Source organism: Pseudorasbora parva, chromosome 16 (assembly GCF_024679245.1).
Source record: "Pseudorasbora parva isolate DD20220531a chromosome 16, ASM2467924v1, whole genome shotgun sequence".
In the NCBI taxonomy this organism is placed as follows: Eukaryota; Metazoa; Chordata; class Actinopteri; order Cypriniformes; family Gobionidae; genus Pseudorasbora; species Pseudorasbora parva.
In genome coordinates, this window is record NC_090187.1 from 40149118 (window position 1) to 40164750 (window position 15633).

Below are 15633 nucleotides of genomic sequence, written 5' to 3' on the forward strand. Positions count from 1 at the left end.
TTTCAGTCACAATTCGATGACGTCATATACGCATGCGCAGTAGAGTTTTGGGGACATCATTGAATGCACAGGAGAGTTTTGCTGGATGGATAAATACTCAAACCGCTCGTGCAAAAATAATGATTAATAACATGCTCACGCCATCAGGACACAGGTTTTGCATGTTCCCTTGAATGTGTAGGCTACTGGTATTTTAAGTTCTTTACAGATTGTGTTCATTGTAGGCCTAACTTGAGAATTAAAATTACAGAGACAATTACTTGACTCATGTTTCCTTCCACTCAACAGCAAGTATGATCAGAATATATTAAAATTGTAACTGTTTTGCATGCATGTACAGCAAAACTAGGATAATTTAAGCATCACATTTATGAAAAGATTATTTATTCATCAATAATTACTTAATACTATTTATCAGTGCTACAACTACACGGTTTAGAACATCATCTATATACAATATGGATCATACATTAAGCCTAGCGCATACGCATTCTAAGTTAACCCAGAGATCGGTAGGCTATGACATTGCCATAACGACGATCCACCATCCAGTACGTATTGGATCTGATCCTGATCCATCGTGCTACAGGCTGCAGCGAGGGGTGTCTCCTATTTTTGACCTATAGTCCAGCTCCACCGCTGTGGACCTAATGGGTGGAGTTATGTTTAAGGTTAGAATGAGGTTGGACCTTCTAGCTCCACCCATTTTACATTCAATGAGGGGGAGCTGGACGTCAAGCTCCACCCATTGGCTCTGCAGTGAGCAGCCTCTCTTGTTCGTGGATGAATCTGTGATCACATCAGATTGGATCTGTCATTTTACATCAACATAACAGCAGAAAAAAAATCTGTGTCAGTCTTTAATCCCTTCAGATTTCCGGGTTGTTGAATTGCTGATATGTACTCTTGTTTTAGCACGGAATCTGTCGCTTTCCCTTTTTGACTGCAGCCTCTGCAGTTTCAGGTTTCTTGGTGTTGACAACAGGTGATTCCCCAAATGTCAACGATGATTGCTGTTTAGACCTTTCGAGATTAAAAGCAGCCATTTAGATGACAAGTTTAAATTCTAGGCAGCTGCATCCTCTGCACATCCTCTGTTTACGGACCTGACATAACCATGCAAAGATGAATGATGGCAAATCGGACCTGACAGCTCAAATTATGAATCACTTTTATAAGCTTAGCGTTGCGAATTGGGGTACGCTAGTGACACTGATATCTTATAACTGATTTTTGTTATTTAATTAAGCAAAAAAGGTACATACTGCAGCTTCAAGTACAGTACATGGGGAAATATGGTATAAAGGGTTCATGAACTGCATTGTTTTATGTTTACTGGGGTACACTGTTATGATTTTTACATCAAAAATTTTCTTAGTTTAGAAATAAAAGGCTTTTTTGCCTCTGATTTGAACACTCTTTTTAAAGGGGCGTGGCTGCTGTGAGACTTCAGTGTAAACGCCCACTGCTGTGATTGGCTGCTGTGAGACTTCAGCGTAAACACTCACTGCTGTGATTGGCTAACATCTTTGCATATGAAACAAGTATTACATGTGGAACACTTTCAAAAACTTTTAGCACTTTTTTACTGTCACAGCTCTCAAGGTTAACCAATCATGAAAAGTGTTGATTATAGCATTATTAGATTGTGGCACGACAGGTTGCAGTGAAGAGCATTGTAGCCGATCACAGACATGTTCAGCGCATGAATGCAGCGATCTCATCATTGCAACTCGATTTCTGCACACTAATGAATGCTTTCATCATAACTAACACAATGCTAATAAGAGATTTGCTGATTATTTTGGTGCCAATCTGATAAACTCGCACTGTTTGATTAACCGCTCCAGATATTGTAAAAGGTCGCTTTCGATATATCATATAATCACAGTAGGCGCGTTTACATGGAGCACTGTAATCGGTTTAAAAGTCCAATCTGAATGAAAATGCTCCATATAAACACCTCAATCAGAATAAAAATGCCCAAACCGTATGAAATTGTAATCAGTTTGAGAGGGGTGGGATAAACCATTTCATGAACCGATCAAACGAAAAATGTCACTATGTAAACGACCTGACCCGATTACTTTTCAGTGTGTGTCCTTATATGACTTGATACACAGCGCGCGCCTTCACCACTGAAGAGCACACGCCGCACTTTCACAGGCTATTATGCTGACAAGAGAGGAAAGTTCATTTTTCTGAGGGGTAACGCTAAACTTTTTATTAAGTTAGCCTATATGTTATGAAGATAAAGGGCCCTATCTTGCTCCCAGCGCAATTGACTTTGTACACCGACGCATGTGTCATTCCTATTTTGCACCCGCGCAAAGCGCGCTTTTACCTCCACAGAAGCACGTCGCTAAACTAGTGAATGAACTTGCGCTCCCTGGGCGGTTCAGCGCAAAAAAGAGGCGTGTTCTGGCGCAAACAATCCCTGGTGCTATTTTGCTGTTCCATTAAACAATTGCACCACTGACCAGAAAAAACCTAGTCTAAAGTCAGTGGCGCGTTGCGCGTTGTTCATTATGCTATTTTAAGGGTGCATGCTTGACCATAATGTATAGCGTGCACAACGCGCATACACTTTGCTCATGAAATCTACACAGACGCAACAGTTATTTTTGCAAATCATAAATTGTTACACTAAAAAAAATATTAACACATGAGATGAGGGAAATCCTTGTGGTGTGCCACGAAGATGTGAAAAAATAGGCATAAATCTAGCTTACAAATTATTCCGGCTAATTGCAGTAATTAAGGATCAGACCTGTTTGCCCAATAGTGGCAAGACATATATGTATATAAGGACATCTGACAAATTGGTTTGTCCGTCAAGAACCAGGAAAAAAAATCGACTGAAAAACTGAAAAAACTGTTTAACCGACGCTATTTTGGGTGGGTTTCTCCCATCCCCATACAACACAACTTCTCTGTCTTTCACTGCTCTTACAAGAACATCAGTCCCGTCGGCTGTGAACCGCTCTTGGCGTGCGCCTGGTAAATACGCCATAATATTAGAGATCCATAAGGGAACTTGCGCACCTGCTTTTAAAGGGAATGTTGGATGACGCTCTGATTGGTTTATTCACGTTACGCCCAAACCACACCTATGAATAATGAAGCTACTTCAGACCAACCCATTTTAGATTTGCGCCGGGCGCAAGAGCCATTTATCCCGGCGGGAAAATAGCAACAGCGCCGAGACCCGCCCACAAAGTTACTTGCGCTTCGCGCTTTGACACTTGCGTTTCAGATCATTAAAATAGGGCCCAATGTTGGCATAATGACACAGACATAGCCTGGCTACCTCATCTTGAGCATTTGTCCCAGGCACTTTTTACTTCAACTGCGCCTGACAAAAGAAATCATTTTTTCTGAGATGGTTACACTTTACAATAAATAAATAGCTTTTATAAAACCGTATAAGTCCTGGTGGCCGTTGAGAGTTGCTATGGCATCCACGAGCACACATCTGCTGGAGAGGACAGCGTCACATTTCTGAAGCGGCAGACAAACTGCTCTGTGATGATTACGACTGAAAGTCAGCACATGTAAACCCCAGATCGGTTTAGATAACGTCTCATGTAAACAGTCCACTAAATCTTTCAATAGGAATTATTTTAATCGGAATGACAAAAAAGTGTGCACAAAAGTGTAAACGTGGCTAGTGACTGTACATGAATCATTACAAATCAGAAAACATAGTCACAGAATAGGCATTAAAATAAACGCAGTTACTTACATTTTGCAGCATTACTGTTGGGTCCAATTTGTAAAAGTGTTTGCAAAGCATGTGCAAAATTAACTGATATACCAAACAAAGTGTAATTAATAATAATGTAATAAACAAAAAATAATGCTCAGCTAAGACCTTCACATTGTTAAAAATAAATAACCACATAGCATTAGTATCCTTTGGAAGATAGTGTTATTTTTAGTCCGGCCATCTCTGCTCATCATCTTACTAACACACCAGTGAGTGGGACTAACATTGCAGTGAGGAAGCAGGCGTTGCTTTTCTTCTGCAGAGGCGGTCTTTCACCTATCTATTATACACGAGTCATTCTCTGGGCTTGGTTACTAGTAAAGCTGATTTTGGACTAACAAGGACGTTTTCAGTTCTGAAACTATACATATATAAGAGGTCATCATCCTATAAGAATAGATATCTCAGGGTGCTTTCACATCTCTAGTTCGGTTCATTTGGTCCGAACCAAGGGCAAACAATTATACATTGTTGCATTTTTCAGCTTTTTTGGTTCCTTTTCACACCACACTGATTGCTTTGGTCCGAACCAGTTGAAACGAACCAAAACGCAGGCACATGACAACATCCACATCACTAGTCATGGCGTATTTCCTAAACTGCTTTTCAATTGGTCAGAATTTACGTGTGGGAAAATTCCAACAGAAGAGGCAAAGCCAGCAAACTATAATAACACTATGGAGAGACGACTGCGCGGGCTGGTTTTGTCCCTGGCCATAATCTACTACATTGTGTGTATTTACCACAGTATGCAAACAATACATTTCTATAATGAAGCGCGGATGCGACGTGAAAACAACATTCTAATGCACTGCAGACGGCGAGCGTGCATCACTCGTCACTTCAAGCGGAGGTGTGTATTAATTATTCTTAACTCTGACATGCTCATCTTCTGAAAATACTGCCAACGGTCTATCAGGTAATAATGTCATGCACACAATGTCAGCGCAGCTAACTACGGCAGCTGGTTAAGTCCAAAAATGATCAGTACTTTTGCAGTTGGTTCTGTTCGAGGTCGGATCACGTTCTCACCACAAACGAACCACTCCAGAGTTCGTTTGAAAGCGTACCGAGACCACCTCTTCAAGGAGCTCTCAGTACGCTTGTTTGGTCCGCTTCTGGTGCGCACCCGAGTGCGATTGCTGCTTTCAGACCTGACCAAACGAACCGCACAAAAGAGGGAAACGAACTCTAGTACGATTCAACCGAACTAAATGAGGCAGGTGTGAAAGCACCCTCAGATCCTCACCCCTTCAGCATCGCATTAATTGTACACTAAAAAAAATGTTGGTTTAACTTAAAAAAAAAGTAAGTAACCTGGTTGCCTTACAATTTTGAGTTTATGGAAATTAAAAATTTGAGTTGATACAATGAAGGAAATTGGTTAAATAAATAGAAACTCTAAATATTATTGTATCTGAACCACATAAAAATGGATAAATCATGAAAACGGCACATTTTGGCTGCGTCATCACAAATAAAACACACAATTAACCAATACGCTTTTGATAATACAAAATCTTTTAATAATATTTTAATGAAGGTTGTCAATTCTCAAAAAAGAAAAAAGAATTCATTGTATTAACTCAAATTTTTAATTTCAATGAACTCAAAATTTTAAGGCAACCAGGTTACTTATTTTTTTAAATAATTTTTTACAGTTGGGGTTCTTGGAAATTTTAAGGAAAAATTATAAATTACCATATAATTTAGTTTAAATCTACATAATATTCAACTTTTTTTTTTTTTTTTTTTTTTACTTTTTTTACAGTTATTCATTTATATTTAGTAAAAATTTGCTGCACTATAATTCAGAGCAAAACAGTAAAATAAGGTTCCCTCAGTCAGTTTAATGTAATTTAATTTGAAATTACTTAAATATCCAAGTTGACTGTAGGCTACTTAATTTTCTTAGTGTGATTCATCCTATGCTTATATTTTACTTTATTTTTTTTTGTCATCAGTTATGCATTATACTATATGTATCGCTATCTCAAAACATTAGTCTTGGTTTTGCTTACTTGACTTGTGCCTTATAGTTCTTCTGAGACTGTTTAACTGTCATCTTAAGGAGCTGGGCTAAAATCATCATCATCTCGAGAGCGGGATGGCAGAGCAGCTGAAATGTGTGTTTGTACATTCGTGCATTTGCTTTTCATTTAGCCTGACAGATATTCATTTCTCTTTTGGTGTGAATAGACCAATCGTCACCGATTTGTTTCACTTTTTCATTTTGAACTTGATGTGAAAGGCTCTTTATGCTTAAATCAGGATATTTTTGCTTGCTTACAGTGTAATTTGTTTATGCAGACATCTGCCTGCCTGTCATGGCTGATTATAGTCCTCTGCCGTACGCTTAATTTAAATTCCTATATATATTTCTCATTCCGCTGTCACTGGACATTTAATGACATTTGGTGTTCAAAGGGAAAACGCGTCTCTGGTAAATTGGACTGTTTTTAAAAGCACCATTTACTAATTTCATCCTCTTTCCAGCTCTATAGGACTCTGCATTTCCAGTCATAAACATTCATTTTCCTTCAACCCTTTATTATGTGATAACTTGAAGCAACTGAATATTGAGTATTTTTCTGTTTTTTTTTTTAATGCTGCTTTCAATTCACATAGTCATTTTTCACTCACGGAAGGGTTTCTCTAACAATTAAATTTTTTTTTTGTCTGAAACATATTTAACATATTTTTGCTCCTTGTTGTCTGCGATTAAATGTCTTTAAGCTTTGCTGCTTGGAAACGTGCGTTCTCTGTGTTATAAATAGACAGCCGTCCTCTTTCCATAAAAGGTGTTGGCGATACCGTAAGGGGTGCAAGCAGGCTCGTCGCGATCATCCGCCAGCCCTCTCAAAAGCTTTTATGCACTGCGTTCGGAACAGAAAATTGCAGCCCCCTCCCACCCTTTCTGATTTTTCAACTTGCAATTAGCTGTAATTTGTCTGTTCTTTTTCTCTGCGGCTGTATCATGACTGATACACGAACGGCCTGCAGCATGATGAAACAAACATTTCACACTTTGTTCTGGCACGGATGACATCTCCTTTGTCTGCTGCAGTAGATTTTGATGGAATGGATTATTTTCATTTGTACGGCTGCCTGGTTGTGTTGATGTATCTGTTAGAGAGAAATCTGTCGCGTGCTTCAGTATCAGGCCACGGCAGATGGCTTCAGAAAGAGAAAGCGTACAACAAGGCATCGCTGTTTAGAACACAAATGGTAACGTTCATCGTTCTCAGACGGTACTGTCTCAATAAATTGTCTTGACTGGAATCTCCCCAAGTATGCACAATTGTATATTAACTGCACTTGTAGATGATATTCATTTAAGTGTAATTAAATAGTCATGACACATTCATGACTGTTTCCTAACACCCTTAAAGGGTTAGTTCACCCAAAAATGAAAATCATCCAATGATTTACTCACCCTCAAGCCATCCTAGGTGTATATGACTTTTTTCAGAGGAATACAACCAGAGAGTTTTTGAAGCTCCAAAAAGTCATCATCCATCCATCCATCCATCCATCCATCCATCCATCCATCCATCCATCCATCCATCCATCCATCCATCCATCCATCCATCCATCCATCCATCCATCCATCCATCCATCCATCCATCCATCCATCCATCCATCCATCCATCCATCCATCCATCCATCCATCCATCCATCCATCCATCGTTAAAGGTGCACTATGCAGCTTTTGTCCACTGGAGGGCGCCTATGCAAAACAAATGCGTAGTTTGATGACGCAAAGTGTGAGCGCAGCATCTTGGGAGATGTGGTCTTCTCATCACAGCCAGTGAAAAATAGGACTCGGGCAGAAATCACGTTCATGCATGCGGTTATTACCGTTACTGTAGTCTAAAGCAGAGCAGGACCGAGTGTTATGGACCTGAGCACAGCTGCTGGAGCGATTGTTAAACAAATACCCGCCTTGCGAATACCGGGACTTTTATTATGACGGGACGGGACTCATTTGCCGGGCGCCTGCACAGATCCGCTCTTCCGGTTATGATTTTGAGGTAATGGAGCTCTGTTTATCATATTAGATACATTTAAGTGTGTTTAAAACGATGTTATGACGTTACTCCGTGCGTTCAGTTGTTCACACTGCTAAGAGTAAAGCGCTCCTGCCAAATAAAAGCCGAAACCGAGGGTAACGCAGATATGACGCAATTGACAGGCGACTCTCTCAAATGCAATGTTGCAACGTCCCTGTCCTTAGTTAAAATAGCAATTTTCTCACAATTTACAAATAGTTGGAAACATCTGGGATATTGTAGGTACTCAACTGAACAAAATATATAACACCGGCCTAGTGGTTTTTGGATATTTTACTGCAAAAATACTACATAGTTCACCTTTAATGAAGGCCTTCTGAAGTGCAATCCATGAATTTGTATAAGAAAAATATCCACAATTGTAACTTTATAAACTTTAATCACTAGCTTAGGTGAGAGTAGATGCCTCTCAAGATTTAAACAAATAGGGCTGGGCAACAAACTCAAGCTCCTCCCACATTTGTCTTTACAAATTCTCGTTTTAGATTTAAAATTCATCACCAGTGTTTTGTTTTGCTCTTTTGTTTAACTAGACTGGAAGCCAGTGATTTTATAGTTTCTAATGTTATAAATATGAATATTTTTCATACAAAAACACATTGCTTTTCATCAGATAGCCTTTATTAACGCCCTGGAGCCCTGTGGAGTACTTTTATGATGGATGCGCTTTTTTTGGAGCTTCAAAAAAAAAGCTACTCACTTATATTTATATTTATATATATATATAATGTTTTAATTTTTATTAGAACTCCAAATGTATTGGGTTGAAAGAAGGAAGTCATATACACCTGGGGATGTCTTGAGGATGAGTAAGTTATGGCATAGTTTTTATTATCCCTTTAAGTACACTTTTAAAAAGTGCACTTTTGTAGTAATGTTGAGAAGTTTTCATTTGAAGGTCATTTTAAATAATTACATTTTAATCTTTTGATGAATTCATTTGATTTGATGTGTTGTCTAACACTTTTTGTACTGTACTAAAGCATAAAACGTGTTTTAATTTTGTCTGTGATTCTGCCTACTGCCAATTTACCCACTATTAGTATTTCGACACACTGGGTTGCCAGTTGGAGGAAAACACAGCTTGTTTGCTAGCCCCCATGGCAATGTGCTAAGTCAGAGACCTAAAAAGCCTCGGCATCCATCTTAAAAGGAATATTAAAATGACGAAAAATCGTTTAACACAATTTGCTTGTCAGCACTGTAATCAGCAGTACTCTTTACCCTTTTTTATTTTTTTATTATGCCGCCTTAGGTTCACTTATAATGTTATTTGTTTTTCGCACACACTGTTTGTACTGAAGAGCACTATAAAACTTGCTATAAAGCAGTGTTTTATTTATGCTTAAATACCTCTTAGAGGTCTAAGATGTAAGAAAATGTCTCATGTCATGACCCCATATTTCAAAGATAGAACAATAGAAGTAATTATGAAATTACATATGCTTACTACTTACTGAAGTGGGTAAAAAAACTACTTTAAAGGTCAGCTAACTGTCACATATATGGGGGTAGTAAGTAAACACATGACGCAGAATATCTCAATATCTTGTCTAATTAACTAGGAGAATGTGCACAGGAGAATCTACAAAGAATAATATCACCAACCCCACAAACCAAAGACGAATGCGACAATGAACTGAACCGAATGGGGAGTATAAATACACAGGGAAACATAATGATAGACTGAACACAATACATTATCCTTACATAACTGCATTTAAATACATTGTCATTCAGTTAGCCTGCAATTACAGTGTCCGAAAACATTACAGTACATTCAGTTCACATATATATTCTTTTTCACAAGATGTTTATGTGCCTCAAAAATAAAGTGACCCTTTTGCTCGTAAAACTAAAAAAATAAAATAAAAAACCTATCCTGGGGAAAGTGAGCAGGATCAAAACGACTCCGGCTCACGTTTTGGATGAAGTGAGAGAATATAAAGTCACAGAGAGACCTCCTCCTCAGGGCGCAGATGGCTGTGGCAGTCAGGGACGGAGTTTATGCCACAAGCCTTTGCCTCGTGAGTCAAGGTCACATATCTCAGGGGCAAATAAACAGGTTAATGTATCGCTCTGTGGGGCTTTCGCCATCGGCTTGGTGAGTTTGGGAAGGAGAACTGGAAGGTCGAAAGGTTTTAGTGTGAAAAGAGGATTATTGAGCTGTTTTGCTTGCTGCATCCCAAGATGCTCTTTTCACTGACATTAAATCCATAATTAATTTGCATGATTTTTTTTTTTTTAACATGCTGTTCATTGTGCACCCTAATATCTCGGTTGTTTTAATTGCACAGGAGGCCAGAGACTCCAACATTTGCGTGTTTTTTTTTTTTTCCTCTTCTGTCTGCTCTTGTCATGTAGTTGCAGAAAGTTGCATTCGAGTGAAAAGGGCAAAGGAATAAACTGCAAGCACGACTTTTAATTTAAATCCAGTTTATTCAAGCATTTGAAAGAGGCCTATACCTGTTTTCTAGAACCCCTACTGAGCGACATCCAGCTTAGATTTGACAGAGATCCTGGGATACCCCGCTTCCCTGACATCTTCACAGAAGTTTTGTTTGTTTTATTTTGAGAACATTCTTTCATTCGTCAGCCACGCGTTGACATGTTACCCTTTTCAGAGCTGTTTAATTCTCATGCAAGGATTAGTTCTTTTCATCTGATGTCATTTCGTTGCACGGATCTTCCTAAATGCCAGATAACCTCTTTGATTGGGCTGTGTCTGATAATGCCAGATTTAACACAATCAACCCATCATTTTCTATTGCTGTCATAATCACTGCATTTCATGCCCATCTTAAACCTCTTACATCCCAGAGGAGTGGGTGAGCAGAGCTTCTGAGCATGGCAGAGAGGCATGGCACTTGTTTTCTGCAGGTAGAATGGATGACTGCTGTCTTCCACCGTCTCTGAGGGTTATGAGGGAAATATGAGTAATTGTTGGTAGGAGAGGCCTGCCTGTTTTGGGCACACTTCCCAAAAGAATGTGGTGCTTTTGGCTGTGCTTGCAACCCTGCGGCTTATTACAGATTCTTGCAATCTATAGATAGTTAGACCGCAAGCGGCCTCATATGGCTTACTTGCCATTAATATTAGGGTCATTGACGTAATCAGGACCGCATTAATGCACGGGCTTACCTGGGCTTAAGCCCCAGGCTGAGGAAGGGCCTCCGGTGATGGCCCCGGTGGAAAAAAACAAACAGATTTTACAATGAGTTCAATGCTTAAAGTGAAGTTTAAGCAAAGTTATCACAAAGCAAAGTTATCACTTTGCTTTGAATGCATGTGCAGGCATTTAAAATCCTGCATGAGATGTGTCAGAACGCACTGCATCTCACTTTTTACAGGCATCGCATACAGAACGCATCACTTTCGGTTCAGGATCGCAGTCCAAAACCATTAAATCTAATCACTAGGCAAATTCATTTCAAGGATGAACAAAGTGCTGTCAGTGAGTTTAAAGTTGAACAAAAACAGAACAAACTGAAAGGAAACTGAATTTTCTGTTATTTTCGAGAAAATGCTTTCTGTGTTTTCACTATACAGTAGGGAGCACTATCCCTTTTGAAAGGGTATGGGAAAGAAAACACAGGTGAAGAAGAAGCAGAAACAAGCAATATCATATGTAATATTAGGCAAAATAACGCAATCATCTACATTAAATAGCCTATAAACCAAATCTGCCTAATGTTACTGAATGAAATGTCGACCCAGGACGAGCTACAGTATTGTTTAGTTCTTAAGGTAAAATGTTCAATATATACGATTTTTGAATTAAAAAAATCCAAAAGCTACTAGATCAGTGTTATATATTTGTTGACCTTTGTACTTTCATTATCCCAGATGTTTCCAAGAATGTTTAAATCCAGAGAAATAAGTAATTTTAACCAGGACATGGACTGTGCGTCACCTATCAATAGCCACTTTTTTTCAGTGGCCTGTTTACATGAGACGTTATCTAAACCGATCTGCTGTTTACATGTGCTGACTTTCAATCGCAATCATTTTGTGACTTACAGTTTGTCGTACACAAAGGGGGTCGTACACCGGACGTGAAGTGAAGTGTGGTGCCGTGCCACGTCTCTAAAATTCGAACATTGTTTTCACTGAGTTAACGCACACCGGCGGCGACATTCGGTGCCTGTCCGCGGCGACTCAGGAAGTTGTTTAAAATCCTGCCCGGGCACAGAGCGCCATTTCAATATTTTATATTCAATTTATATTATATTTCCCCCAAATAATATAATATGAACACAGTCCAGCAGGGGTAGGGGGAGGGGCGAGCAATCACTCGGGTTCGGTCCTGGCAATCGAACCAAGTGTGAAAGCAACCATTATTGTTTAAATCTCTTTTTCTTGATTTACAGTGAGTACCATGGTTTGCCATGCCGAACATTGATCTAGCTTATGCAGTGTGTAACAAGTGCCTCATAGTAGTTGCCGAGCAAACGCACATAGTAGCATTATAACTTTCAATATACCCAAGTAATGTATTTAATATAATAAAACGGTTACCCCACATATGCATGAGTGGAAGAAGCGGAGGCGATTGTCTCCGGCATAATAAAAGCTCTACTGCTCTCAAGCCGTGTTCATGCTTATCTCTCATTAGCAAACGCTCCAGTGGCCTTGTACACTTTAGTGGCTTTCAGCTTCCTACTACAGTAACATTAGTGAATATTTAATTCATTAGCTCATCCATGAATATAATTTTAGCCCGAGTCCTGTCTGGTTATTTTCCACTGCTGTAGAGATGATTCTGCAAAATCACAGTCATCACGCTACACCTTTGATTTGAATAAGCGACCTCTAGTGGCAAATTACATATTGTGCCTATAACTTGAGCGCCAATTTTTAAGGACCCATTTTATTTTAGGTGACTTTAACTACTACGTACTAACATTTTAATTAATAATTTGATACAATGCATGTATTGTGTTCACACGTTATTACATTGTACTTACATTTTAAAAATGACCTGCATATAATTACGTCTAATTCATTTCTGTAGTTACATTTATAATTACACTGTTGACGCTTCACTTACACCCAACCCTACCCTTAAACTTACCTTACCCCCCCACCTGTCCCTAACTTTACCCGTGTCTTACCTCAATATCAGCAAAAGTGCTTTACAATACAATATGAACACAAAATAAGATGCTTATTTTTTGATGTAATTACATAGTAGTTAAGGCCACCTAATATAAAGTGGGACAATTTTTAAAATGTAGTGTCATGCGTGACACACTGCAAAAAAACGGTTACAGATGTCTTTCTACTGCGTGTTTACATTGAAAAATATTGGAAAAGTAGGCTTCTGGAAAAATGGGAAAATGTGTTCTTAGTGAACAGACCATATAAAGGTTTTTCAAAACCATATGAAACCTACATGTATACAAAAAGTACTTCTATACAAACTTTTTTTCTCTTATTTTCTTTATCGTTGACATTATTTCTTGTCATTAACCCAATATTATGCCTGTTTTCAAAACCCACACTTATTAAGTGTTCATCTTTATTGTGGAACGGATTTGTGGGAAGTGTTCAGGCAGTATAACTCTCCACAAAGGTTGCAGTAACACTATTGCAGCAGCTGTGGCGGTAGTCATATTCTTTAATGGTCATTTGAATTCCCTCTGCAAGGATCATTGACTCTTTCTTTCCAATGAATTATTAATTCTCCCGTGGACAAGGATGGATGTAATTTTACTGCCTAATAGCGAGCAATAAAAATATAATTTGGAATTGAGCAGCTAGAGTAGTAATTGGCCAGTGATTGGTGCTTGTTCTTGGTAATTAATATGAAGGGGATCTGGAACTGTTAAACAACATATGTTTATTTATTTCCTGCTTATCTTTTTTGGACTGTTTCTACATATTGGCATTTTTCCCTTCTTGGAATTGTTTTGACAGCCTTCACAGTTCCTCTGTTACAAGCTTTTGTGGCCGAGCAGCTTTCAGCTGTCCTCTTACTCATGTCTTAGTCATGCTGCTTTCCTCTGCCTCGGGGAATGTCCAGGTTTTTTCATTTTTTTTTTTGGATGTGCCATGTGCCAGTATTTTGGGGGGTCTGATTGAGGTGACCCATGTCTAATGATCTGTGACACTTGGAGTTCTGAAGATGGGCCTGAAACTGTGAAGTCACAGTGATTTTTCTTTTCCATTTTGCCTGCAGAATGTGCATTAAGGGAGCCACTTTAGACACCTTCAAAGTTTATAGCTGCTGACACTCAGAGAGGAAACCAGATGAGGAGGGAATAAGCGGAGACATGTAGATGATTTAATCTTTCTGCGCTGACTATGGAGGACGCCTCTTTGTGGAAATAGTTTTTGAATTCCACCATATTTGTGTATTTTTAGTGGTTCTCAACCAGAGGGCCGGGGCCACTAGGGGCCCTCATCAAACTTCCAAGAGGGCAACAAGATGATTTACTCAAATACAAGACAAAACAAGTATACTTTCAATTGAACTTCTCACCAAATGTTTTTTCTATTTATAAAATAACCAACTGTATAGAAAATCCTGGATAAAGGCCCTGTAAAGACAACTATATAAATATTAATATGTTATTACTATATTAATGATTACTGCATGAGCAATTAATGAACTTTCTATATGATTAATAGATTACGTAATCATTAAGTTGTTATTAGTTAAATGCTGCCATGTATTAATTCCCTATAACATATTAACTACTATAACATATTAACTACTACATACTGACTTTACTTTATGAGGCAAATGACTATTAACTAATTCAAAATTAACTCAAAAGCCATACCCACAATGCCATATTACATAAAGGGTTAGTTCACCCAAAAATGAAATGTATGTCATTAATGACTCACCCTAATGTCGTTCCACACCCATAAGACCTCCGTTCATCTTCAGAACACAGTTTGATATTTTATATTTAGTAAAAAACAACCCAATGTTGGGTCAAATATGGACTAACCCAGCGATTGGGTTGTCTTAAGCAAATATTTAACCCAATCGCAGGATTAAAACAACCCAATCGCTGGGTTAAAACAACCCAATTGCTGGGTTAGTCCATATTTGACCCAACATTGGGTTAAAACAACCCAGCATTTTTTAGAGTGTATGCACACTATACTGTCCATGTCCAGAAAGGGAATAAAAACATCCCCAAAGTAGTCCATATGTGACATCAGTGGGTTAATTAGAATCTCTTGAAGCATCGAAAATACATTTTGGGCCAAAAATCACAAAAACTACGACTTTATGCAGCATTGTCTTCTCTTCGGAGTTTGTTTTCAAACCTCAAATAAAGATTCAAACAGTCATGAATCAGCGGATTGATTCGTGATTCGGATCGCCAATGTCACGTGATTTCAGCAGTTTGGCAGTTTGACAAGCGATCCAAATCCCGAATCAATCCGCTGATTTATGATCGTTGGAATCTTTATTTGAGGAACAACCTAGTTTTAGGTATCGGTAAAATCCACTATTTAGACGACCTCTACAACATAGAATTTCTACAACAAAATTGATCTTCTAGTGATGTGGAACCGTAACGCAGTGGGACTTGTTTAGGCAGTTCAGAGTCGATTCTTTCTTCTGAGAGACCTTTTTTTTTTTTACCATGCACTTTCAACTTTACAACTTTGCACAACTTTTACATTCACAGACATACTATATTACACATTATATTACACACTGCATAAAAGGGAGTATTTAATAAAAAAAAAAAAAATTATATTTTAAACTAAAGACACTTGATTTTGTTTTCACATGTTGTTCCATTAAAGCTACACTGTGTAACT